Below are 26,645 nucleotides of genomic sequence, written 5' to 3' on the forward strand. Positions count from 1 at the left end.
TGGAATTATCTCAGTAAGTTCAGGCGGGCTCTCCCACCCACTCTTCTTCTTTTGTGTCTGTTGCTTCAGCCCGTTCCTCGTACTTCTGTTCCCGTCCTCGCATTTGCTGTCCTGCTTCTAAAGGAAGAAATCAGAAAATGATGCCTATCTAAAAGTGCCTTCGACCGCGCCCTAGTTCTCCAGAAGAAAGTAGCTTCAGACTTCCATTCAATCTGTTAGAGATGTTTGAATTCCACTTCTCCCACTGTTGATTTCCACCTTGTGCGATGAGACAGGAAGAGCTAAATGAACGCTGAAGTCCTTTTTAATTGCAGTCACCTGTGGTCTCCTTTTGTGCACAGCTGGATTTTTAGGCTTAAAAAAGGGAAAGCAATTTTTGTAAACAAACATCATGTAATGACTGGTTCTGACTCCCTCGTATGGATCATCTCAGAAAGAAAGCAAAAATCTTTACTGCTTGCCCTGTTTTCTACTTGTCTTTGCTACTGGCCTGGAATTACCAGGGGCTGTTTGCATGGCTGAGTGAAATGTCTGGACACTTGGTGGAGGTCCCTGGGAGTTCAGGAATTCTTAGGAGAGCTAGCAAGGGTGGACTGAGCTCAGAATGAACCAAGCTATTCCTAGAGATCTTAATCAAATAATCAAAGGTTAAGATGAAGAGGAAAGTAAAAGTTAGGTGAAAAGCTGGTAACAAAGAATTTGCTAGCTTTCTTTCCTCTCTGGGAGAAGCTATGAGTCCCATCTAGCCTGTGGGGGCTGAAGGTGGGCAATGTGTTCAGCCTGCCACCCAGTCCACCCCACCCTTCCAAGTGGTCCCTGAGCCCAGGAGAGGCCCTGAGGGTGTGGGAGGAACCCCATCCCCTCCTCCGGCAGAGGCGCCTGGGTACAGTCCTTTGTCTTGTCTCTTCCTCCCTCTTCCCATCCAGGGTGGCCCACTTGGAATGCATTCTTCCTCTGGGCCATGTTTCTCATCCTCTCTTAATCCATTCTGCTTTTGAAAAGCATTTTTAAAAATCTCATATATACCTCTCCCCACCCCCACCCCCGAGGTTTTATCATAGGCACCACTGGGCCCAAGCCTGTCCTACACCCACCCACTTGGTGTGGTCAGTGCCAGTGTTGGTTCCTCCTTCCCACCACGCTCCATCGGTTGCTGGCAAACTTTCAAATCCAGACATCGTGCAGTCACATACAGTGTCTAAATGAATCATCCATTCATGAGTGTTTCTTAAGTATCGTCTACGTGCCATTAAGCACTGTGCCAGCCCAGGGGCTCCCACGATGCATGAAACGAAAGCCCTTCCAGCATTCAGGAAGCACCAGAAAGCTACATGGACAATTTCAAACTGCACTATCTAAAACTACGTACAGAGTCCTGTGGGACCCGGAGAAAGAAGCCACTAGCTCTGCCTCGGGGTGGTAGGGCGGATTTTGCAGGCGAAGGAAGGAAAGACGGCCAGGAACAGAGCGCAGACTGAGTGTGTCGAGGGGCAGGATTTGGAGGAAGCATGGCTTATTAGGGAAATGGCAGGTGGTTGGCGGGGCTGGGGAACGGGAACACAATGCTGGAAAGTGATCGGCCGTGATGTCGGGAAGCGCGGTTGCTGTCAGATGGGAAGGCAAGTTGAGGCATTTGGTCTTGATCCTGTTGGCAATGGAATAATAATCAGATAACTCGGCAAGGCACTGAAAAATAATATGAATTTTGGTCTTCCAATATAAAACTACCGGTTTAGACAGCATCTTAGGGGTAGTCAAGAAATTAGAGGTCAAACTTGAGAAGGAATCAGTGGGAGAAACGCCTCCAAAGCAGCTGGGGGCGGGGGGGGGGTACTCTTGACCAGCGAAGTTGCAGTGGAAAGTAGGGATCTAATCATCCTAAAGCTTTAGCTTACTGATTTAAACTGCCCCTGCACCAAACTTGGTTTTGCTGTGCTTCTAGACAGAATCAGCTCAGCTTCCTGCGTGACACCGCGATATTACAGCGAGAGATGGTAAGTAAGAGGATTTCTGTGAAAGTGCTTGCAACATACAGGATGTTCTACGGAAACACTGGTAATGAGGATTGCAGTTTTCCATATAACTACTCAGATAACCTCCTCGGAGAAGGCTGTTTCCTTCAATATGAGGGGCAAAGTGAAACAGAGCACAGTGAGAGAGGATGGGCCCAGCCGATCAGATCATCCAAATCAAATCTGTGACCATTAATATTGTGCTTGTTATTTAGAATAATAACCTGAAGGCAGCAAAAAATAAAGCATGGTTTTGTGGGTCTCCAGCTTTTGGACATGTTCCCTGGGGTTAATTAAACTGGCTTCTTTAAAAGCAGGACTTCTCAGAGCCTTGAATATGCAAATGAGCATTGTGAATTCAAATCAGGTTTTATATCCAGTGTCCCTCAAGTTGATTTGACTACCAAACCCTCTCCTACTACTTCCTGGTCCATACTGTCTGGAGGCCTTTGCAGACCCTCAAGAAGTATTAGAGTCCACTCTCAGTCAGTCTACATTTCTAGAGGAAAACACCAATTTCTAGGGGAAGTTGGAGGTAGCCTGTGAGGCCACAGCAGGGGCTCCAAGCCCCTCGAAGCCATCAGCTCTGCTCTCTGCTGCTGGGACTTTGGGTCTGACCCCAGGAGCTTCCCCTCCTGTTCTTCCCTAAGACCAGCCCTACTTCCCACCTGCCTCGCCGCCCCCACACACGTTGCCTGCTAGCCTCATCCCTAACTCGTGATTGTTCCCAATCCTTCATATTTTCAACCCTGGCCCAGAGCTTATGCCAAGAACTCAGCAAGAAGGGCCCCAGGCTACAGCATGAATCATCTCCCATTGCTGGTACACTGGCCTGTGAAATATTATTTTCTTTCCTCACATTTAAACAAAAATTGGGGGCGGGGATAGAAGGATTCTTTTAGGACATCTTTTGTTCTGGATTCTACTTCGCATAGGTACCAATTACTCATGTTAGTTTCATGTGCTCGCTGAGGTTTGTTCTGCTTTTCCATCTTTGTGTGTTACCTTATTTGTTTTTATTTCTGATACTTTTTATTTACATGGAGACAAGAAGAGACCTTAATTTGTTTTTGCTTTTGTGTTTAGTCTTAATAACATACGATTTTCAAAAATACGATTTTTTTTTCAGAATGACATGCACAAAATATTCTTCACAGGTGGTTATGATGAGGACAGCTGCATTGAACAGGAGACTTTTCCCTTTTTTATGGGAAAGAACTATATTTTCCTGATCTGGCCCTTTGGGTTTTGGTCTCTGGGCCTCTGCCCCTGGAGGGATACTCCTGAGCTTTCTATCTTTGTAAGGCAAAGAGCTGATTTCCAAAACTACCTGATCGGTTCTGAAAATTAAATCTCAAACCTTCCATTTGAATAAGAAACTGTCTTCCAGCTTCCAGCTTTACCTCAATCAGCATTAGTTTTATTCAAGTGAAAAATGTCCTCCTGGTTCCCTCTCCTTCCACTAAAATTCTTGGTTACTCTTACGATCCTCACGTTATTGAAAATAATACAATTTCTTCCATTCCCGTGTGCTCTAGGCTTATATTTCCATCTGTTTATGGAAAAAAAAAAGTCTCTCTCTCTCGGGCCTAGGAGTTTGTCAAATTTAGCCTGTCCAGAGATAAATCACATCACCCTCCTCCGAGCCGTCCCTCCCCTGTTGCCCGTGGTCGAGATGCACAACGGTCTCTGCCCAGGTCCCCCCAGTCCTCACGGGGTCTCCCTTCTTCCCCCTTCCATCAGTCTCAGCTGATCTAACTTAAATGTTCTCAAATCTGAATCAGTAATTCCTCTTGCCTGAATCTTTCTCTTCCTTCTGCCATCGCCAGCTCTTGTCTCCTCGTTTCTGGACAGCTGAATCATCTCTTAGGTGGTCTCCTTATGAGAACGTCCCCTCTTCGAAATCCACGCTCTGCGCAGCAGCGAGAAAGGCCATCAGCAACGAGCACTCCCCCACCGCACCGAGAACTCGCTGCCGGGGGCTGGCCCCGGGTCCTCGGCAGTGGATCAAGGTGCGGCCACAGCCATTCGTGCCTCCAAGAGGAGGAGTGGAGGTCATTGTGGATCTGAACAAAGTGACTCGAACTGCTCCTTCACCTACTATCCCAAAACGTTCCTGCCTTCTGACAAAGGGCCCATGGCCATGTTCCTTCAGCTCCATTCCCTTGGCTCTGGAAATTGCTGCAGGCTCTCATTCTCACCTGGTTTCCCCACTCTATATACTTTGCTTCATTCCAAGATCTTCCCGTTCCGCCTATCCTCCGAGTAGTGGCCCAGTGGGACTCTCTGGAGGTTTCTTCTTGGCTCACACTCCGTGTCATGGTCTACTGGCCATAGGCAAGCCCCATACAGCCCAGCTGACTGGGCCACCGCAGACCAGCCCAGGTCCAGCACCGTGACCTTCCACTGGTCAGTGACGACACTGAAGACTTTGAGGTGTGAGAGAGAAAGCTCATTGGCAACCTCTTAGAGTCCGCAACAAATGTTTCTGTGTGTTCATTCATGGACTCATTTAACAAACGTTTAGATAGAGAGACTGCTGAGTACGAGATACATCACAGAGTATTGGCAGTATAGCACAGAGGGCGTCAGACTGGATCCCGCCCATGGAATCCCGATTCTAGGGTTGGCGGAACAGAGACAAATTTAGCGTCAATAATTGTCGATGGTTTTAAAAGCATGAAGACAATGAAGATGTGCAATCTGTAAGTGATCTTAGTGGGAAGGGCTATTCTAGACAAGATATGCCAAGAAGTCACCTCTGAGAAATGACGTTTAAGCAAATATCTGAATAATGAGAAGCCAACAAACCAATTTTGGTCGGTCAATCATACTAGGTCAAGGGGTCAGCAAAAGTGAAAAGCCCTAAAGTAGGAATGAACTTGGGTGAGTCTGAAAAACAAAAGGAGAACAGTGTGACTGGGCTAGGTGAGCAAACAAGTGAGCGAGAGGAGATGAGATCAAACAGGAAGACACAGACCAGATCACGTAAGGCTTCAGTAAGTTTGCGTAAGATGTTAGCATTTCCCCCCGAGAGCAAAGGGAAGCCATGCTCTGCTCACCCAGAAACAGCAGTGCTGGAGGTCATGGTGACTGAGCAGCTAGGCTCCCACTCATCGTACGGGGAGCGGAGACAGGTCCGAGGAAGTGACTCACTGCTGAGTTTCTTGTATGTCCCCAGCCTGGCGATAATATCTGGGTAGGACCCCTGACTCCAAGGGCTAGTAAGGAGTTCAAAGAAGAAGGGGGCCACATGGATGCAAGAAGAGTAAGTACAGACCCACTGTTCTTTCTTAAGTGCTACTAGAGGCAGGGGTTTGGGAAGGTGGAGAGAGAGTCCCAGCGTTCATGGAGGCTGGAGATGTGAGCTCTAAGGCAGTGTCATTACAGCCTCAAGACAGGTGCAGGTTACGGGTTGCAAGAATGGGGCCACGTGAGAGGAGCAAAACCACTCGCGCTTAAGCCTAGCCAGCCTGGGACATACCATACCATTCATTCTCAGCTCCTCTCCCCTGCACGGTGGCTGTCCTGCCCGGAACAGCACGCACAATTCTGTAAAAATACATGCAGGAATGGCACCCTGCTCTTCATGGGGGGGGGAGCAGAAGTGCCCACTGTACGGTAGTATAAATCCCAACTCCAGGCAAAATGGCCCCCTTGACCTTTTTAATGGTCTAATAAGCAGATCTCCCTTCAGAAGGGCTTCTTCATTCATGGCTGTTCTTTTTATTGCGTGATAGTTTTACCTTTGCTAATACGCAATGGCACAAAAAAAGAAAGAAAGAAAGAAAGAAAGCAACCTTATGAAATAGAAGGTACTTTGAAAGTGCTAAGACTGCTCGGTTCTCTGACAAGCCTTGGGCAACAGTGAGGCTTTAGAATAAAATTAGGAACTGTATGAAGGATGAATGGGTCCAGTCTGTTTCCTGCAGAGCTCTGCAGCGTGGATGGGGCAGAGTCGTCACTCGGTTCCTCAGCTTTAATAGAGGGCCTTTCATTCAAAGCTCCCAGGACACTTTGCAGCTGCTAAAATGATCCTAAGCAAATATTTTGGAGCTACACAGTACAGGTGGGACTATGGAGGCACCGAGAAGAAAAAGAACTGACCAAAGACCCCAAGAGACAACTGTGGAGGTAGGACCAGAATCCAGGACCAGAGCCAATTCGGAGCGCCTGTCTGCAGGGTCAGGTCTGGGAAAGAGCACTGGGACTTCGTGATTGAGATGAGTCATAATCAGACAAATGAGGGGGGGTCCGCAGTCGCCACCAGTTGTGAGCCAGCTGCTGCCTAGTCCAGTGCCGCCCTGGCACGTGTGCATGGAGACTTGGTGACCTGCAGCTCAAAGTGGTTAGGACTTTAAAAATTCAAGCTCTCGAATGACATTGACGGTGTCTGTCAGAGAGAGCACTTGCAGCGAAGTGTGTTCTGTGTTCCTGACAAATTCACTTTATGGCTTCAATTAAACCCATTTCCTGTGTCCTGGGGCTCAAAAGGTCAATAGACAAAACGACCACATGGCCATATTGCCAAGATAAGGGAGAAACAGTACAGGTCACCTGTGCACGCTGCAGGCTGGAGTCTGAGTCGGGAGGCCACAGTGAAGACTGAAGAGTGCTATGGTCTGAATGTTTGTGTCCGCCCCCCACCCCCGCAAAATTCTTACATTGAAATCCTAACCCCGGAAGCCAATGGTATTAGGAGGTGGGGCCTTGGGGTGATTAGGGCATGAGGGTGGAGCTCTCATGAATGGGATTAGTGTTCTTACAAAAGAGCCCTGGGAGAGCTCCTCAGCCTCTGTGCCATGTGAGGCTGCGGTCTGGAAGTGGGCCCTCACCCCATCAGGCCGTCACCCTGATCTTGGACTTACAGTCTCCGGAACTGTAAGCAGTACATTTCTGTCCTTCATAAGCCACCCCGTCTGTAGTGTTTTGTTATAACAGCCCAAAGGGACTAAGGTGAAGAATATACTTTGATATGGTCCCCCAGGGTGGACACTGCCCCATTCTTGCCACTGTTGACCTTGAAATAAACAAAACTTGGACACAATGTAGAGTCATGACTTGGGGTACTCAGACCTCCTTTTCTCAACTGGCCGCACTGGGGCTGAGTCGCTGAATGACAGACAGGAAAGGAAGGATCTGGGAGCAAAATAGGAAGGATTGAAAATAAGAAGAGCTTCAAGATTCATGATGGCCTACCAGCAATAGTACTTCTCCAACCATTTGGTCCATAGAGATTGGTTTGTCCTGGGGCTTCTCCCAAGGGTCAGATCTCAGTTGAGATCTCCCTAAATAACAGGATCTCAGAGCCCAGAGGAAACATCCAGCATGGCTGTGGGAGGTCAGGGACCGTTGTGGCATTACGGGGAGGTGGTTACGAATTTGAATTCATACTTCTTTTACTAGCTGTGGGATCTTGGCCAAGTCACTACATCTCTGTGCTTTCTGGGCACAAATAGTATGGACTGGACAGGGTTCTGAAGCAAGAAGTTGATAGAGTGAAGTGCTTAGAACAGAGCTTGGTCTGCAGTAAGAACTCAATAAATGTCCACCGTTATTATTAGCAAACTCAAAGTACCCCGGAGCTTATTAGATTTCTGGCTCCTCTTCCGTGCAGATCCAAGTCACTCTTGGGTTCAATTTAACTTTGGAATTACACCTAAGACTTGTTTTCCGGGGCACCTGGGTGGTGCGGTTGGTTAAGTGTCCAACTCTTGATTTGGCTCAGGTCATGCTCTCAAGGTCATGAGATGGAGCCCCGTGTCAGGCTGTGCACTCAGCAGGGAATCTGCTTAAGATACTTCCCCCCACCCTCTCCCTCTGCCCCTCCCCCTGCTTGTGCTCTCTCTGTCTCTCTCTAAAATAAATAAAATCTTTAAAAAAAAAAAGACTTATTTTCCAAACTTAAGGGCCTCGACCAAAAGACCACCTGTGTTGGCAGATGAGAAAGGAAGCCAGGCTGTCCCGAGGAGCCTCCTCGCCACTGAGTTTTGCCCAGCATCAGCCAGGCCTGGCCCTGGGTAAAACTGAGCGGCCAAATTTGCTCACACGGAGCAGCCCCCTTCTAGCACCCCGTCATGCTGGGGCCACCCAGGATCCGTGACCCCAGAAGCCTCAAGGGCAGGGACATCAGTGGCAGACACACCATCAGCAATCCGTCGGCAGGCTTCCAGTGGGCTGGGGAGCAAGGACCAGCTCAGAGGGCGTTACCCATCGCTTGGGGCGGGGGAGGGGAAGGAGGGAGACAATTAGAGCAGAGGGGGTGGGTGTCAGTGCTAGGATTTGTCTGAGCAGGCCCTCTGCAACCGAAAAGCATTGGTGTTCTATAAAGGGCCGCGGGAAGGGGCAGGGGTGTTATCATATCATTGCTACTACTTTTCATTCAAAAACCGGTTGTTAGCGTCTCCGAAACAGGGAATAGAGTGAAGGAAGCCAAAGGGATCTGGGTCTGCACTACCTCTGCACCTGGCACAGGACCGTGGCCTCGCAGAGCCTCCCTGGCCCCCGCAAAGGCCCAAAGAGCAGGGTCTTTGATGGACTGGGAGTGACCATGTGAAGTGCCTGGCCCCGAGCAGACAGTCCACCGAGGTGACTTTTCCCTTCGCTCCGGCGAAGACACAGGGTACTTTTTTCACATGGAAATGGAACTTCATAAAACTAGAAAACAAGACAGCGGCCCCAGGGAAGGCTTTAGAGGGGAGTTACTTTCATAGCGTCTTTTCTCTCGTCAAAGATCCCACAGAGAGGGAAATACCGGCTCAGTGTGGCTCAGGCTCGGGCAGCATTTGCTGCGAAGAGTGGGGCTGGGGAATGTTCTCCCTCTGCGGAGCTCTCTTGTTGACCTGGGTCGCGTCTCTGCAGACGGCCCGGCGGGAGCCTCCAGGTGTGTGGCCAAAGGGCAGAAGGAGCTCGCCAAGGAGGCGGACGGCTCGTGGAGAGCCCGTGGGAGCCTGCAGAAGACAGCCAGGCCGGGGAGTGCGGAGGGCTGTCCACGTGCCGTGGGAGCCTGCCGCTCAAGGCCGTTCCATGTGGCCAGCGGGAGTGGCTTTGTGTGGGTGCCTCTCCTTGGGCTGCTTCCAAGCCTGCAGTTGCACTGGTCTAGAAGCTGAGCAGCTCTGTTTGCGAAATCTCCTAGTCCCTGGAGGCCGAGGCCAGGCATCTGTCCAACAGGGGGATGGGCGTCTCTGGAGGCAGCGTGGATTTATTATTCCAGAATCCTTGTGATTGGCGCCCCTCTCTGCCCTGACTTAATTCCCTCCTACGTCAGTTGTACTCACACCACCACCTCATGGACAGACCGACTCACTACAGTTGGCACTGGTTGCCTTTCTTTTCTCGGTTAGTCCTCTTCTCTGGGAAAATGAACTCTCCTGACATCCACCCTTCCTAGGCCTGCGGGGTTGCCAAAAAGGAAGCACAGCCCGAGAAAAATATCCTTAGGGCGTGTGAGCCGATTAGGCCCATAGTCCCAGAGATGCTGTGCGCATATAAATATGCATATATAGGTTTATTTTCATATATGAAATAGGCATGAGATATATGTGTAAACATACATACGAGACGGGTGTTGTGTATGTATGAGAGTGGTATTCAACACATCTGTTTTTATTTACGGTACATAAAATACTTAAACAGAGATTTAAATAAGAAAATATGTATTGGAATATGTAACGTAAATATTGTATATTTATTCCTGGGCCATCTCTAGGTCAACCTGGAGAGGCGCCTTTCTGTCTTTCAAGTATTCCTCAAGCTTCATACTTTGTGACTTCTGCTCCGCTCCAATGCTTCTTCTAACTTGATGTCACCGGGATAAAACTCACACAGCCTCTGGGCCTCAGCATGCCTATCAGTGAAAAAGGCTAGTGGCGGGTGTTGGTAACAGACCCAGAACACCTAGCCCAGGCTTGGCGGTGTTGGTAACCAGACCCAGAACACCTAGCCCAGGCTTGGCGGTGTTGGTAACCAGACCCAGAACACCTAGCCCAGGCTTGGCGGTGTTGGTAACAGACCCAGAACACCTAGCCCAGGCTTGGCCCAGGCAGACTTTGATGAATGCTGTGGGTGGATGTGGGGCTTGTGGTCATGGGATAACACAGGACGTAGAGGGCCCCATGTGCCCAAGGTCAATGACATTCTGGAAGACCCCATAGCTCTTGCCCTCCAGGCCATCCTCCTGTCCCTCAGTTAGTCGAATGAGTTAACTAATCAGAGCCCGGGAGCTTGATTCCGGAGTGTCTCTACTGCTCGTGGCCCTTCGGCATTGTGAAAACACATAGTAGATGGAGAGGCAGAGCCGTATTTGAAGTCTGGTTATCGCACAAAGAATTGAGCTATCTGCGGGAGGCACGCCCTCTCCATGTTCCTGGATGTCTAATCAGAATGCTCCCCCTTGAGGTCCCTGGTAGGTGGGATAGGTTGCAGACTCCTTAAGCAGTGTTTTATTATGACAGTGAGAACAAACAGGGAAGGCTCCCATTTCATTCACTCTCCTTTCACACCAGGGTGCTGGAGCAGAGCTCAGAGGGTAGGATATAGCAGGGAAAGTTCCATTCAGCTTCCAGTCCTGTGTTCTTGGTTAGAGGTGACAAGTTACCAGGCCAGACACCTGGTGCAATCAGTAACCAGCCCAGCGCAGCATGAATCAGTGTGCTGTGCCCCAGAACACACACACTGGAGCCCAAAGGAGTGGGTTCCTGACACTCGGACACGGGTGAGCTTGTCTAAGGCTAAGACTCTGCTGTGACTCAGTTTCCTCATCTGTCAAGTGTTGATCTTAATGACCCCTAAGTTCCCTTTCATGGTTAACATTCTCTAATCCTCAATTTTCAAAAAAGATTTTTATTTATTTATTTTAAAGAGAGAGTGAGAGAGAGAGCATGAGCAGGGTAAGGGGAGAGGGAGAAGCAGACTCCCCACTGAGCAGGGAGTCCGGTGCTGGGCTCAATCCCGGAACTCCAGGATCATGACCTGAGCCGAAGGCAGACTTTTTTTTTTTTAAAGATTTATTTATTTATTTATTTATTTATTAGACAGAGACAGCCAGCGAGAGAGGGAACACAAACAGGGGGAGTGGGAGAGGAAGAAGCAGGCTCCTAGTGGAGGAGCCTGATGTGGGGCTCGATCCCGGAACGCCAGGATCACGCCCTGAGCCGAAGGCAGACTCTTAACCGACTCAGACACCCAAGCGTCCCTCTAATCCTCAATTTAAAAAATATAGAAAGTTTGAATTTAACCGAGGATAATGCCCAACATACTAGATTTGTTGAAACAATGACATCGAGAATCTAAAACAGCAGAAAGTCAAGTATTTATGTTTGAGTGGGAAATTCAGATTGACCATCCTATGAGTCATATCAAAATATTGATGGTTTTGTAGAGAACTAAGAGGGTCTGGGGAGACAAATAATGAAGGTTCAAGTAGTTTGCATTCCATGACCACGAACAGGAGCCAGCCCAGAGAGGACAGAATATGTGTCAGGGAGATAAGAAGGAGTCGCTCACATGGCATCTTCAGATACAGATTCTGGTCTAGCAGGTCTGGGTGGAGCCAAAGCTTCTGCATTCCCAACATGCTCCCGGGGAATCCAGATACACGCATGCACAGCAAAATAGCTGTCCTCCAGGGTTTTCTCTTGGGTGTTGGATGAGGGGGTCCCAATATTAAATGCGGTCATGGTTCAGAGGATGGGGACCACCCCAAATGGTAGAGGGGGAGGCATAGCTTCCTTGGAAGAGGAGGGTCAAACCAGTCTGAGAATAGAATGTAGCTGGGGTTAAAATGCTTGCGGATAGTTCGAAGTAACTGCTAGGGGAAAGCGGGGAGAGAAAGGGAGTTTAGAGGTATAGGCGCTGCAGTGCTGTTAAAATGCCGTCCGGGCTGAGACACAGAGCCCCGCAGCTCACGGCTCTGCCTTTCTGTCCTTTGAATTGAGGTTTGCCTTTGACTTAATGAAACAATTTTCTTCTGGTGCCACAACAGCCATTCCATTCCAAGATGGATTGCAATGTGAACTGATCTTTTTCCATTTCGGGTCCCAAACCGCAGCACAATTAGTTTCTAAATAAATGTCAGTGGCTTCTGGCGGGGCTCTGAATGCGAGGCTGGAATAACAGTGGCCAGCCACAAGGAGTGTCTACGTTGGCTGTTCCCCTGAAAGGCCTCGGGGTTCTGATTGCACCCAATGCCCTTAGACACCCCGGGTTTCCAGAGAGCTGTCGACGCTGACGAGCCTTCATTACGTGTTTTTGATGCAAAGTAGTTTAAAAGACAGAAAGAAGATGGAGTTTGTTTTGAAGGTTGACCTGTTTTTTGTTGTTGGTTTTTGTTTTTTAAGATTTTATTTATTTATTTGAGAGAGAGGAAGAGAGAGGGGGGGGTAGGGGTGGGGGAAGGGGCAGAGCATTTCAAGCCGACTCCGAGCCCAGCAGAGAGCCCCACACAGGGCTCGGTCTCACGACTCAGGGATCAGGACCTGAGCCGAAACCCAGCATCGGACACCTGACTGAGCCACCCCGGCGCCCCGAAGGTTGGCACGTTTTAAAGTAAACATGGAACACGTCTGCCACAAAACAGTTGTGCCTGCTTCCGTGAACTCATGATCTTTCTATCCTGACAGACTCTAATCGCATGTGGAGGCGACTGTGCACTCCACGCTCTCCTTGGATCAGAGCGAGGACAGATGTGATGGGTTGAATCGTGTCGCCTAAAATTCCGATGCTGAAGTCCCAACCACCAGTGTCTTGGAGCAGACCTAGTTTGGAAATAGGATCATTGCAGATGTAATTAGTTAGATGAGGTCGCACTGGAGTAGGGTGGACCCTTAATCTAACTGGACTGATGTCCTTACACAAAGGGCACGTCTGGAAACAGACATACACGTAGGGAGAGCACCGTGTGAAGATGAAGGCAAACATCAGGACGGTGCTTCCCCTCTGAGCCAAGGAACACGAGATGCTGTTTCAGGCCTCTCCCTCTCAGCCACCGAAGGAGCCAACCCTGCTGACACCTTGACCTCAGGCTTCCGGTCTCTAGAACTGTGAGACGACCCATTTCTGCTGTCGAAGCCACCTGGCTTGTGGGGCTCTTTCACATCAGCTCGAGGGCAGCTCTACAACAGACTGGTAATAAAGTAAGTATCCATTCCACTATACAGTGAGGTGTACGGCCTTGGAAATGATCTTCTAACCTCGACAAAATGAGGAAGTTGGAGCAAGTGCTTAATGAAACCCCTTGCATTCCGTGAAGGTAAAGCATTCTGTGGTTTTCCGAGGTTCTGATGTATTTGGTCACCTTAATGCCATTTGATGGATAGCGCCTGCCAATGAGAGCCGAGAAGCAGCAGCTGCACCCAGAGGAGGTCAAGCACGGGTGCAGGAGATGGAGCTTAAACAACCAAGAGACCGGGCAAAAGCTTAACTGCATGACGATCTCACATGCTAAACAGAGCCTGGACGGGACCTGAGAGAGCAGGACCCTGGGAGCAGTGGGCAATCTCTGCAGAAAGCCAGGATGACCTACACAGGGCTGGCGGCGGCCCCAGGCTCCTCCTGCAGACAGGGCCATCTGGGAGCCACAGTTAGGAGCCAGGTTAAGAGGGCTGGCCTGGGTTGCTGACCTCCGGGGTTGGCAGTCAGCAAAGGGCAGGGAGGACCAGCTCACACACCAAGGTGGGCCACCTCAGGACTCTTTAGGAAGGTCTGTTGAGGGAGGCCCCTGGGACGTTGGCAGGTAAACCAGAGTCATCATAATTTGGGTATGCAGGGAAATGTGACCTCAGGTTGCAGTCACTGGCTTATGGGCAGTTGGGTTCCACGTTTGTCTGTGAACAGGACAGAGTGGGGACCATTCTCTGCTGTTCATTACTGATTTCCCTTGCACATTGTAAACCTTCAATTTGTTGCATGACAGGAGGACAATGGAGTGGGAATTTGTTCCAGGAATAGGGAAAGCAATTAGTTAACTTAGTAATGAGGGCCCTGTTACCCTCCCAGGCTCAACTTTAATTAGCTGTTTACCTAAATCAGTTTTATTGTCATCATTACATTGATTATAATATTTAGTGCCTGTTGGTGAAGAATAATGAGCGTGACCGCAAAGGTTAGCTTAGGAATTCTAGAATTTCAGCTGGAGAGGTGGAGTTAAGCGTTTTTATGTTACCAGCCAACAAATTACAGCTGACTGTGGTGTGTGCAGAGCACTGTGCTAGACGTTTGTGATCAAGGTGAATGCCACATATAAAGTCGCCAACGATTATTCGGAATAACACTGTAGGTGGAATCCCATGTTCCCTGAGCAGTCCCTGTTTTCTCTGTTTTTGTACCTAGGTTTTTTCCTTTTCTAGAAATGCCCTACCTTACAAAATGTCTCTCTTCTGACTAGGTCTGTCTCTCAAGTCACTTTATCTACCAGTTTCCTCCAGATCTGCTCAGTGGGAACATTCTTTCCTTTTTATACCCATAATGCTTCGCAAGTCTCTCATAGAACATAGGTTCCACCTTCTATTCTAGCTAAGAGCTGTTGTCTTATTTATCTCTCGTACTAAATTACATGTTCCCTGCTGTGGTGTGTTCAGTAGTATTCTCCCAAAATTCACGCCCACTTGGAACCTCGGAATATAACCTTATTTTGTATTTTTTTTAATTTGAGTCTAGTTGATACACGATGTCACATGTACATGATCTGTGCTCAGCATAAGGGAGGCTCCCATCTGTCACCATACAGCACCATTGACTGTATTCCCTGTGCTGTACCTTTTGTCCTCATAACATTCATTCCATAACTAGAAGCCTGTATCCCCCACTTCTCTTGGCCACCTTGCCCATCACCACATCCCCTTCCCTCTGACAACCATCAGTTCGTTCTCTGTATTTATAGGTCAGATTCTGACCTTATTGAAATAGGGTCTTTGCAGGAGTAATTAGTTAAGGATCTTGAGATCATTCTGGCTTTAGGGAGGGCCCTAAGTCCAATGACTGATGTCCTTGTAAGAGAAAAGAGAGGGATATTTGGACACAGAGAGACACTGAGAGAGAAGGCATGTGAAGAGGGGGTACAGATTGGAGTTATGGTGCCAGGAGTCAAGGAGGGCCTGCGCCCACTGGGAACTGAAGTAAAGGGGGCAGGGAAAGTGTCTCCCGTAGGGCCTTTGGAGGGAAAATGGCCCTGCTCACACCTTGATTTCCGGCTTCCAGAACTGTGAGAGAATACATTTCCACTGCTTTAAGCCATCCAGATTATGGTAATATGTCTAGCAGCCCAAGAGAACTGGTACATCTGAGTGTGATGCATGATTTCCCTTTGTATCCCCTCAAACTTGCTCATAAGCATTTGTGAAAATACGACTTTTGCAAGGCATTAATCTTAGCTTTTCTTTCTTTCCTTTTTTTTAGTCATTGCGATTAAAAAAGCACTAGTATCGATCAATCAACTATCAAGGACCAAGCAAAGTCAAATTATATTAATTAGTTCTGTTTTTCCCTGCTGTGAGTCCTGGGAGATACACGTGCCTTTTGTGTACAAAAGAACAAAGGCAAACTACTTAGATTGATTGGGTCTGAGCGGTGGCCCTTCTGAGGACAAATGTCTGAATGAGGCCCCTCACTGCTGGGTACTCAGAGGGAGAGGGGACTCTGGGAGAATCTAGGTCCACTCTCTGTGGCCCTCAGTAAATCCAGTTCCTGGCTTCCTAGCTGGCCCCTCAAAGAGCATGTGGACAAGATGGGGTGTCTCCAACAGCCACACAGAGCACACTCAGGACCTGGAGCCAAGGATGACCACATGTCCAAGTAGAGAAGACTTGGTCATCATTTGAAGGCATCTGCCTAAGAGGTCTCCCAGCGGACACAGACTTCGGAAGGTCAGGATCAGATATTCATTTCTTTGGGTTCGGCGTTGGCTCTCCAACCCACCTGTTCCTAATGCATAAGCACCTTTGGGACATCTGCTCAGAAACATACTGATTTGCCAGTGGCTCTAGATTGATCAAAACTTGTAATAACTAACATATAGTGAGTGTCCTCATGCCGGGAACTGTATTGTACTAAGTACCTCACATGTACTGATCATTAAATTATCACTGGCAACCCTACCTAGTAGGTATTTGAATCCCTGTTTTCTAGATGCGTCAACTTGAATCTGGAGGTGTGAAATCACTTGCTCAAAGTCAGCTGTGCTGGATCTCGAACCCATGCTGCTAGCCCAAATCCCTATTGCTTTTCAAAGACAAAGGGGAGGAGCGCTGCTGAAGACCAGCTTTGCCATTTCTTGCACACATGGGTCCCCTCTGGGATGCACAGGGCTGTGTGAAGCCAAGTGATTCAGGAATTCCATGGGAGCCGAATGCATTAGTTAAAGCGAGCCCCCCGGGGACCTGGTAATTGTTTCCTGTCCTGAGAACACCCTACGCATCCCCTTGGATCTTCGCACTGGAACCAGGATGTGACTGTATCCTACTTCACTTTGCTGAGCCTTTCCCAGAGGTCCTGGCCAGCCACCATTATGAGGTTTTGCACTCCAGGGGTTCAATTCTCAGCTGGAGGGGTAGGAGAGAGAGTCCATTTTGGTAAGAACATGCGGAGGCCAAATGCACCCTTTCAGAGCCTCCTGCGTCCGTTATTTTGCTCATTCTGATTTAAACCTTCTGTCCTTGTCAGGCTCCTTCCCATTCATAATTCTTTGTGTGATGGGTACAACGTTATTATTCTATTAGGACTCACAAACCATGGCCAAATCACTATTTCAATTGATATTGCTTATAAATTATTACATCAGCTCCTCTGCGATTCCATAGTAATGCCTTTCCCCAAGTCCCTCAAGAATTTAAGGAAAAAAAAAAAAAAAGGCCAGCAAGATTTCAGTCCAGAATCTGCCAGCACAGGGCTGTTGCTTTGACTTTCTGCCTCAGTGGTATTTCCTGGAGTTGCAAGTTATTTAATGCTTACACGTGACACCTGATCTTTCTTTCGATTGTCCCCCATTGGCCACTGGAGTGCTCTCTCGTTCAAACACCAGCTCCCGAGAAAGCATAGAGAAGGCAGTTTTGCTGCGGGGCACCCCACAGCTGTGCTTTCTAGTATTTGCCCAAATGGCTTCCTACAGGAACAGCAATCACCAAAGCTCTCCATCTTGAGTAAGCAAACTTCATTTTAACCACAAAGGGCTCTGACTGTTGTGGTCCTGTAAGTTACCCAGCACAGTACTGAGACGTTCTTTTCTCAGCCTGGGCATCCCGGAGTGGGAGCGCGCCGTCACCAGCGTGGATTCCTGGCAGTTTCATTGCCAAGGCCAGGGGGAAGTTGTTTCCAGAAAAGGCTGGAAATGCAGCCCGTTGTGCCACTTAGAAAACAGCCCTCGGCTCTCCGGGGGGACAGTGACACGCATTGATTCCTGGCAAACTGGACTCGACAGGTGGATCTGGGTCCCTTACCTACGGCTATTCTGTCCTTCGTCTGGAGCATAGCCGTTTGCTCTGTCAAGGTCATTACCAGGTCTTTGGAGGCCCATGTTGAAAAATCCTGTGCTCTGGGGTTTGTGGGGAGGGCAGAAATGGTCTATCCCTTTTAGAGAAAGCCTCTCACCGGCCTGGCTCTGTAGCAACATAGCTGTGTTCCTGCGTAGAGTGCGCCTCGTTCTATGCCCACCCACAGATCTCCTTTTGACCGCTTACAGCAGAGCGATTCAGGAGAAAGAGATCGGGGATGGAACCAGCCCACCCATACCGAGTTCCTGGGACCTCCCGAGTGTCCACTGCCTGAAAGGGAATAATTGGTAAGGGCAGAAAGGACAACGAGTGCTAAAAAGAGGCTGATCGCTGCTGAGTAAACCAATGATGCTAAAGGCCTGAGCCGTCCGTGTAGGGCCCCATATTTGGCACTAGGTCGCAGTAGCAGATGGTGTCCCAGGGGACAGCCCTATGCTTGGCTCTCCTTAAGGGAGCACCAGGCTTGATGAGTCACTCGGTCCTCCAGGGGCCATATCATGCGCGGCATGTCTCCCTGGTGGTAAGATTTATGCCAACTGATGATATCACAATCCAAGAGTTGTTAAAAGGCCATGATGTCAAGCTGTTAGCGGCCGCACTCCCTTTGTCCAATCCCACGAAAAGCCTTTGTTTTCACACATGCAAACTCAAGAGTGTCCAGAGAAGCCGTTGTCACTGTGTGCCTCACAGAGGAGCAGTGGTATGAAAGGAATCTCCAGGCAACCACAGACCGATTTCTCATAGGATCGTGAGACTTGCGTATTATTTTGCACCATCAAAATCCTTCCTACTCCGGTGTCGTCCCCAATTGACATAGGCATCTGACTTGAAATGGTTCCTGTTCAAAACAAAAACTTTTTCTTGACCTTATATTCCCATCCGACCATGGCTCACCTGTTTCCCCTTATAGTGAAATTCCTCACAAATGATGTGTTATCACCATCTCTATTTTCTCTCTTCCAGTCCTCTCTTTTTCCAGCCAGCTTTCTCACTCCTGCCTCTATGAGAGTGGGATTGAGGACCTCCTCTTACTCAATCCAGAAGTCAGTTCTCTGATCTATCTTACAGAAAACCCAAGCAGCTCTTGTCACTGTGGACCCCTCCCTCTTTCTTCAAACTTTTTCTTCTCTAGGGCCCCATGACATCACATTTTCTGTGTTCCTCCAACCACATTACTGCTTTTTCCCAGTCTCTTCTGCTCGCCCTCTTAATGTGAGATCCCCCAGGATTCAATCTCTGGATCTCTTCCCTTCCCTTCGCTCCTCTCCTCTCATCCCCCGCCCCCAATGCACCCCATGCTCTATCCAGTGACCTCTTGTGGTTTCATACCATCTATACATTCATGATGCCCAAATCTATCTTTCTAGTCCTATGTTTCCCCTAAGGAAACTGACAATATGACATCCCTGCCTGGATGTCCAATTGACATCTCAAATTTAAATGTCCAAAAGTAAACTCTTTGTGGTCTTCCAAAGCCTATTTCTCTCCCCTGGGGCTCCTTTGTGAGGCAAATGGCACCATCACCTACCCAGTTGCTCGCATCCATATCTTAAAAATTATTTGTCTGTGACTCTTCTTTTTCAATAGGACCCCACATTTGATCGGCCAGTCCTATTGGCTCTAACTTCAATATATATCCCAGAATCTGGCTACATTTCACCGCCTCCACTGCTCAGCTCTGATCCAAGTCCTTATCTCCCGCCTAGCCCACGGCAAGAACCCCTATCCCACTTTTCCACACTTGTCCTCCTATAATGCATTCTCCACCTGACAGGCAAAAGGATCTCTTACAATTGAAGCCACCTGCCCTGCATGTAAAACTCAACATGATCTGACCCCTGGGCTCCTTGGCACCCAGCTCAGCTCGTTCATGACACTCAGTCACAGCGGCCTTCTTTCAGCCCTCAGACAGCCCTGGCTTATTGCTGCCTCAGGGTCTTTGCACTTGCTGTTCCTTCTGCCTGGAATGCTCTCCCCCCAGACTTCCACACGATTAGTCTCCGCTTCAGCATCACCTCTGAAGACAGACCTTCTCTGACTACGTAGTTTAAAGCAGCTCCTAAACCCAGCCCTCCTCTCTCTCTTTACACGGTTCGTTTTCCACACATCCATGAACGTTCTCTACTTGAAGTTATCTTTTTATTTGTTTGTAGTTTATTTTTGTCTCCCACTAGACCACATGACAGTCATCCCTAACTTACACTCATTCCTACCTCATATTGTTTGCTCAGTAAATATTTGTTGTCTGAATAAATGCTCCCATTATAATAAGTTCTATATGGTGTTGCTGCTTCTGGCATGAAGCAACATCATTTCAAAAAGCATGGGAGAATGACCCAGATACATTTTTTAATAATTCAGATGCTTGGGCCCCATACAAGGCTTTATTGATATGCCTCTGAAAGTGTCCTGATCTTTTCATTCACTCTGATGCAAAGTCTTAAAGTGGCAAAAGTAGAGGACAGGGGGTTAGCATTCAAGCTGATGGAATTTGGGTTAAGTGGTCTTGTGAGTCCTTTGTTTCATCAGGGTACAAATGTTTGAAACCACTGGATTGCAGTTGGGCGTGGGGGTGGAGAGGAAATGAGAAGTTGAACCCTGTGCCACGAGCCCGTCTGACTGTCGAAAGCCAAGGTCCAGTTTTACCCACTTTGGTGGCTCAGTGATTCTGTGAATTACCAGGGCACCTATTAGTACAAGAAAAACTCTTCCCCTCCCACGTCCTTGAGTTTCATGATCTAGAATTCTGCTGTCCAATCCAGTGGCCATAATTTAAATTGGAATTAATGAAAATTAAGGCATTTTCATTTGAACTCAATTTATTACAACGAAGATGAAATAAAATGGAGCATTTCATCCGCCAGTCTCACTAGCCTCATTTCAAGTACTCACCGACCACATGAGAGAGGGCCCGCTGTGTCGCACGGGGCGCTTTCATCATGGCAGAAAGTTCTGCGGGGCAGAGCTGGTCTAGAAAGTGGGCTCCTGGGACAGTCAGGGCATCCGCCTGCTATTGTTACTGCCTTACACGCCAGCCTCGCCAGTCCTGTGTGGAACTGAGCTCTTCCCTGGTTAAACAATGCGTCTCGGGAGGCCTGGGAATTTCAACCGAGCAGGTGAGAAGCTGAAGAAAACAGCTCGTAAAACCCTGTGCCAGCAGACTTGCCCACACACAGAGGAGATGCGCATTTTCACAGACACTGCCTCTGAGGACCTGGGAAAAAGCACATTTCTGGGCAAGGGAATGCACTTCTCTTAGCTAGCTCTCCTTGAACTCTGAGTCCAAGGTCACCCGAAGGAATATCATCAGAGTTTGTTATATAACTGTTTCTTGGGGTTACATTTTCTATCCCCAGTGAGATTACCCACCACTTTAAGGCAGGGGAAATAACTTATGCTCTTGTATTATCTCCCCCTCGGCATTTCGCGTACAGATGATAAACACCAGCGCTTAGTCTAAGTTGCATTATAATTAGTTCTGTATATGCTTCTCTTTGTTTGCTCATGAGGCTCTCAAGGCCAAGGCTAATATCTTATTCCCTTCCCTGCAGCATTACTATGCATAATGTGTTATTGTTTTTCTACATATATTCATTAGATTGAGTGGATAGGAGGATGGATGGAAAGGGGGATGGCTGAATGGATGGATGGGTGGTCGGACCGATGGACAGGCTCAGATCCACACTGATAGAAAATCCCATGTTTCAGTAATAACCTTTCTGGTAATCCATCATTTCTCATCTCAGGACTTCAGAGGAATTACGCATTATTCTCTCTTCTGAAGATGAGGAGACGTACCTTCCAAGTCAACAGTGGATAAATGAGGGAAATCTTTTCCAATGTCATCAGAGTTTTCTCTTGGGATTTCATCAGAAAAGCCATTTTCCTTTTCTTCTCTCGAGTGAAAAGCCCAGCTAGGGAAAGAACAAATCGGTCTCAAAAGGAAAATAGGGCAATGGGAAAAATGTCATAAGAAATTGTGTACATGCCATTGAAACACTCAGATTCCCAGAGCATTTTGTGTTACTCTTTTGAAACCCCAATCTCGAATGCGTATTATGGATTATTGAATATTCTGTCCCCGCCTTCTTGTCTCTGAGGGCGAGGAGAATGAGACGGCCTGTAGCGCTGCAGAGAGCGCGTGAGATCACAAAACCAGGCACAGGTCAGCTCTTAGCCCCCCAGGAGAGGAGGCAAGTTCATTGGGGGCCCATTGATTATCTCCCAGGTGTCCGTTCGTGTCCTCGAGGGTTGGGACACTAACGGGAAATGCCATAATGCTTATTTGGGACAACACAAGCAGACTGTTCCCCCCCCTCCCCAGCATATGGCTCCATGTGTTGGTTGCTTTTCTGTTTTGTAAATCTTTTTGGATTATAAAAAATAATTCCCTTTCATTATGGAAATATGGAAATGTACACAGGAATTATAGAAAGGTATAGAGAAAATTAAAAATGCTGGAGCCCTGCTAGCCTGAGTTAACTGTTGCTTATATTTCTTTCTTGTCCTTTTTCTCTACATGTACAGCACAAATATATAGATCCGTGTCTTTGGGGGGATAATTGAATCCTATTGCTCACACTTTGTTTGAGTTTTATATTTAACAACACATTATTAAAAGTATATCCCCATGCCATTAAATATTTTTCAATGCAAAGTGACATAGTAAAAAAAAAAAATTTATATATATCCTCCTCCCCACTCTCCAAATGTATAGACTGCAATTTAACGCGCTATTTGGGAGGGAATTTATAATTTTAAGTTTCTATATTAAGAAAGAAGTTTAAAAATTAGTGGATTAAACATCTAATTTAAGAGGTTAAAAAAGGACTAGCAAAATTAACAAAGTGCTAAACAGGAAATTAAACTAAAGTCATCAACAACAGGAATGCTTTTCGATCTGTCTCTTGTGGGTTTGTTTTTTTTTTTTTTTCATTCTGTGCTTGCAATCTTTTGATCCTTCTGTTTTAAGATGTGTTTCCTGTTAAAAGAGCATTTAACTAGGTAAATCCAGTCTGCCATCTTCGACTTCGAGAGAGGAATTTAGCGAGTCTTCGTGTAAAGGAATCACTGAAATACTGTATCTCTTCATGCTGTTTTGTGTTCCGTGACTGTCTCCAGATCTCTTCTTGGTTTTTTGCCTTCTTAGAGACTGACTTCCTTTTATTTATTCCTACCACTTTGAAAGTTATAAATGTAATTCTCTTCCAGGGCTTCTCCAGGATTGTTCACAAGCATACTTCACTTATCATATGCTAAATTTAATTAGTAAGTTTCCTTCCTTCTGCACATCCTAGCGGCCTTAGGACATTGTAATCTGTTACCCTTCTGATTTCTCTGCTATTGGTCCTGCATTTCTCCTTTCTATTGCCACTGTTTTGTAAGGTTAACACTTTTTGGATTTACTCATACATTTGCCACTTTCTTGGCTCATTATGCCATTTTTCATCTCAATATTTATACACAAGATGACTTCCTTCTGCTTCAAACAAGCCCTTGGAATTGCCTTTAAATCACTGTCTGTTTTTTCTTACCTCAAAGCATCTTTACTTCACTCTTGGTTTTGAACAGTATTTTCACTTCACGTGTGGCTGGAGGTTGGCAGCTACTTTCTATCCTCATATTAAAAATTTTTCCGCCGTCCTCTCGCTCCCATGGTTGCTCTCGAGAAGTCAGTTGTAAGTTTGTCACTCCTTTGTATGTAGTCCTTCTTCTCTGCCTGCTTTTTAGATCTTCCCTGGCTTTAGTGTTTTAGCGCTATCTTTAGTGTTTTAGCGCTTTCTTTCTTTTCTTCCTTCCTTCCTCCCTCCCTTCCTTCCTTCCTTCCTTCCTTCCTTCCTTCCTTCCTTCCTTCCTTCCTTCCTTTTCCCTCTTTTGCAAAGCTGGCTTAGGTTCCTCAGGATGTTTAATTCTGAGGATTGGAGTCTTTTCTCAATTCTGATCGTTTCTCTTTCTTTTTCTCGACTGTGAAATAGGTAAACTGCTGTTCTGTCTTCCAGTTGTCTAATTATTTCTTCGGCTGTGGTAAATTCTCTTAAATCATCCACTGATGCTTACAAAAACAGTTATAGTATTTTTTCATTTCTAGAAATTCTAGTTGGATATTTTTTCAAAAACACTTGAAAATTTTTATAAGTTTTTTTCCTTGCTTATATTCTACATAGCTTGTTATGGGCTGAAATCCCCTCAAAATTAGTCTATTGATATCCTAACCCCCAGTGCCTCAGAATGTGACTGCATAGGAGAAGGAGCCTTTAAAGAGGTGATTAAGGTTAAATGAGATCATTGGGGTGGGTCCTAATTCAATATGACTGGAGCCCTTAACAGAAGAGATTAGGACACAGATATACACAGCAGGAAGACCATGTGAAGACAGAGAGAAGATGGCCATCTACAAGCCCAGGAGGGATGCCTCAGAAGAAATTAATCCTAGTGACACCTTGATCTTGGACTTCTAGCCTCTAGCACTATGAGCAAATAAATATCTGTTGTCGAAGCCACCAAATTTGTGATACTTTGCTATGATGGCCCTGGCAAACTAATCTAGACCTTCAATTTTTTCCCATAGTTTAAACTACTCATTTTATATTCTTTGGCTGATAATCTAATATCTGAAACCTTTTGGAAGCTGAATCTCTTGTCTTTTTTTCCCCCCCAGTGGTATTATGTTGGTATCGTTGTGAGTTTTGTGTTCTGTACTGGTGATCAATTGAAATTCTCTGAGATGAATCTGAGAGCCTTCATTTTTCTTAGTACCTTGAGCCTAGGGCCACCGCCAAGCCAGTAATCCTCCACTAATTCCCAACTTGAGCTTATTTCTTGGGACTACCCAGGTAGTGTGAATTGAGGTTGGAAAATTATACGACGGCCTTGTGTTTATGAATAATCAAAGCAGAGATTTTGTTCCCTTACCCAATAATAAGATGGAAGAAAGGCGATATTCCTTGATGTTTTGGGTAGTGGTGGCAGGGGGAGAAGCTAGCATATATCTAATTCATGCTTACGTTAAAGATACAACGCATTGGGCTCCCAGTTTTCTGTGTGAAGACCTTCCACTAGATTTCATGCTTTATGAAATCCCTAGGTGTTTTCTTCTGTGGCCTGTCCACTGGAGTTTGATAAATGCCCTCAGGATGAAAGTTGGATGTAGTGGTTCAAAGATAATTCTAGAAGGAGAGGTGATTTTTAGCCCAGAGTCTCTCTCAGTTCTCCAGAAGGGTCAGGCTTGTCCTTGCACAGAAAAGTTTAACGGGGGGCGCCTGGGTGACACAGTGGTTAAGCGTCTGCCTTTGGCTCAGGGTGCAATCCCGGCGTTACAGGATCAAGCCCCACATCAGGCTCCTCCGCTGGGAGCCTGCTTCTTCCTCTCCCACTCCCTCTGCTTGTGTTCCCTCTCTCGCTGGCTGTCTCTATCTCTGTCAAATAAATAAATAAAATCTTTAAAAAAAAAAAGAAAAGAAAAGTTTAACGGGGCTTTTATCTCTATCTGCTATCTCCATAACCAGCTAGATGAACCTTGCCTCTTAAGATAGCTAGGTCCAGAGGGAAGCATTCTCTGGAAGTCAGTTCTAGATTCCCCAGCAATGTGCGTAGAGTCCTTATCCACGTGTGGACCATCTTGCCTGAACTCTCGCTTCACACGATCACAGGGCTCTTCGGAGATCGTGTATTTCCACCGCCAGCTCTCTGATCACCTATTCTCCGTGTTCTACACCCTCCTTTGAAAAAGTAAATAGAAGAGCCATCTGTCTTGGAAGATATTCTGGCTACACCGTCCTCTTTCGGAAAGTGCTAGAAATAAACGCCAAATTCAAAGGCATAACATAACCCAAAGCTGTATGCTGACAGGGCTAAAATGCTTGCATTTGCCACATCCCTAAAGGAGAGCCTGCTGACTCTTATTTCAGGAGGATTTTCTGTTTCAAAAGCCTGACCCAGTGTGGGAAGTGGATTTCTGGCCTGGAGGCATTTTGAAGCATCATGACATAAGGCAGGTGGCTGAAAAGTGTCTACAAACTTAACCTGGCACTGCCTTTGGCTTCCCCGAATGCAGAGTTGGCCTCAATCTCCCCGCTGCTCACTGAGAGCACATGGCATCCAGCACAGGGTGAGGGAGCCGTACACACTGATGAGCTAGTGGGCCCCGAGCAAAACTCTGACTCAGACACACTCTACTCCATCTGATTATTCTACGGTTTTATATAAAACTTCCAGCGTGATTTATGATTAGTTCTTGATTCTCTTTCTTTGGAGGTAAGTCTTATCCAGGGAAGCCAGAGGAACGGCATGACCCAAAGGCCTATGGCCCGCCCCTCTTACTCAGGCAATTTGTTGACCAAAGCAATTTGTGCAGGTTTAAAAAAGAGACCAGACAACGGGCACATGGACATACCTAATGCCCTCTCCAGGAGCTGTCGTTGCCAGACTGCCTTAGACAGCCTCAGGGAATCACAGGAGACGCTAAGTACATTTCCACATTCAAAGTCAAGTCTACAAAGGGCTGGATCTGGGTATTCTCCTTGAACAGGGGCAGAAGTCAGCCATCCGCCTTTTATTACCAGTCCTGGGTGCCCCGTGTTTTCAACAGAATAAATCAGGCCAATGAACTCTACTTGTTTAATGGAAAGTCAAAGGCATAGAGGGTGCATATGACTTAGGAGATGAAAGATCGGCTAGGATTCAGGAAATATGTCGGCTGAGAGCATTCTTTTTCTCTTCAGGAAAGTGGTCACTTGGAACTCAAGCTTAAGTTGTATAGGAGCCTCGTGAGTCTGGAAAACTTTTCAAGTACTCTTCAACAAACTAAGTACCAGTTCATCCGATAAGAGATGGTGGATAAAATGCTGTGTGTCTCTCTCCCTTTCTGGAACACACCCCAAATCTTATCTGCACCTCCTAAACCATTCTGAGGTTCTCTGGAACTGGCCAAGTGACAGTAACAAGAGCAAGGAATACTAAAGTCGGACCAGGGCCTGGCACTCCATAAATATTGACTCTCCAGACCCTAAAGCCAGATGCTAACATCTCTGAAAGTAAGTGAAATAGCACTATAAAACCCAACCGAGAGTGCTATACGCGGCACCATTAAGTTTAAGTTCCCGGAGAGAACACAGAAGAAAGAAAGCCCATTCTAGAGTGGTGTTCTAAAGTT

The 26,645-nt window shown here is 47.1% G+C and overlaps 1 long non-coding RNA gene across 4 annotated transcripts; it reads left to right on the forward strand.

Moving 5' to 3' along the window:
- The first annotated feature begins 4,028 nt into the window (after nt 1-4,028).
- Nucleotides 4,029-24,823, forward strand: LOC103659097. 4 transcript variants are annotated; one of them, XR_005838250.1, is made up of 4 exons: nt 4,924-5,280; nt 12,869-13,144; nt 15,405-16,458; nt 23,832-24,823. It is a non-coding gene; the product is annotated as an uncharacterized LOC103659097 (long non-coding RNA). The 4 variants fall into 4 exon arrangements; XR_567398.2 differs by lacking the exon at nt 23,832-24,823 and having other exon boundaries at nt 15,405-15,871; nt 16,134-16,784; XR_567399.2 differs by lacking the exons at nt 12,869-13,144; nt 23,832-24,823 and adding an exon at nt 6,017-6,146 and having other exon boundaries at nt 4,923-5,280; nt 15,405-16,102.
- Nucleotides 24,824-26,645: the final 1,822 nt, after the last annotated feature.

This window comes from Ursus maritimus, unplaced genomic scaffold (assembly GCF_017311325.1).
Source record: "Ursus maritimus isolate PB19 unplaced genomic scaffold, ASM1731132v1 scaffold_28, whole genome shotgun sequence".
In the NCBI taxonomy this organism is placed as follows: Eukaryota; Metazoa; Chordata; class Mammalia; order Carnivora; family Ursidae; genus Ursus; species Ursus maritimus.